Source organism: Penaeus japonicus, unplaced genomic scaffold (assembly GCF_977035675.1).
Source record: "Penaeus japonicus unplaced genomic scaffold, GWHDUDI00000001_assembly GWHDUDI00000009, whole genome shotgun sequence".
NCBI lineage: Eukaryota > Metazoa > Arthropoda > Malacostraca > Decapoda > Penaeidae > Penaeus > Penaeus japonicus.
The window spans coordinates 25,122,657-25,124,246 of record NW_028234411.1 but is presented as its reverse complement, the minus strand read 5'-3'; positions in this window follow the sequence as shown (position 1 = coordinate 25,124,246).

Below are 1,590 nucleotides of genomic sequence, written 5' to 3'. Positions count from 1 at the left end.
ATTGATAATTTTTTTTTTTTTTTTTTGCTTTTGTGTTTCTTCATAGTTTAGATCTGGTGTTATCTTGCACCTTTTAGTTTTCAATTTCTCTAAATTTCATATTTTCCCTATTAATTGCCGTTTTTGTTTTTCATATTTTAGTATCTCTTATTGGCCTTGGCTCAAAGCCTCCTTCAGATATTTGCCTTCTCTATATGCAGTCTTAACTTTACTTGTTTCATTAAGTTGTAAACTTGTTACAATATCATTTATTATCTCCATATCATCTTCCTTTTTCTTTTCAGAATTTTCTTCTTTTTCTTCTACATTGTATATGAACACTCTGAATACTTCATCTTTCTTCTTCTTTTCTGGTTCTTCCATCATAGCTTGTTTTGGTTTCTGCTGTTTTTTTATGACTGACAACCTGCCAGTCAGCCGCATCGTCTGTTGTTGTTTGTTTTGTGTTTGAGCTATTTGTGCCAAATTTGCATGTCTCACTTCTGCTTCACTAGTTCCGAAAAAAGTTTCCATTCTTTCCGTTCTTCCATCATTCTGAGATCTTTGGCTTGCCATGACTATACTAGGGTAATACATGATGAGGTCCCCTCGTTCTCTTTCACGGTTTTTGGGAGTTTTCTCTGCTCTACCACAGCCGTTTTCTCTTAGAAACAGAGTCGCCTTGGTAGTGAACACGTAGCCGTTGGCCTGCTTGAGGCTCATCCGCCTTGGCAGGTGACTGTCTGTGAGGCAGTTCCTACGCCCAATGGTAGAGTGTTACCACCATCCCCTCATACGGTTACCGGGGCATGGCGCTTGGAGCCACATATGAGAGTTGAGGTGTGGATGAGAACCAGAGGGAATGTCCACCCTCTTTGCGGGCGTAGCTGACATGTCCTCAGAGGTGCTACCTCTATCCACAAACCCCTCTATACCCCAGATATATATATATATATATATATATATATATATATATATATATATATATATATATATATATATATGTATATGTATATATATGTATATATATGTATATATATGTATATTTGCATATCTATATGAAAATGCATACACACATATATACATATATATATATATATATATATATATATATATATATATATATATATATACATATACATATATATTATAATATATGTATATATTTATATATAAATACATATATATATATATATATTATATAATATTATATATATATATATTGTGTGTGTGTGTGTGTGTGTGTGTGTGTGTGTGTGTGTGTGTGGTATGTATATATATGTTTATATATATATATGTATATAATATATATAAAACAAACATATATATATATATTATATATATATATATATATATACGTATATAATATATATAAAACAAACATATATATATATATATATATATATATATATATATATGTATGTATGTATGTATGTATTTATGTTTATCTATATATATGTATATGTATATATATAAATTATATATATATATATATATATATATATATATATATATATATATATATATATATATACATACATATGTATGTATATATATATATATATACATACATATGTATGTATATATATATATATATATATACATACATAT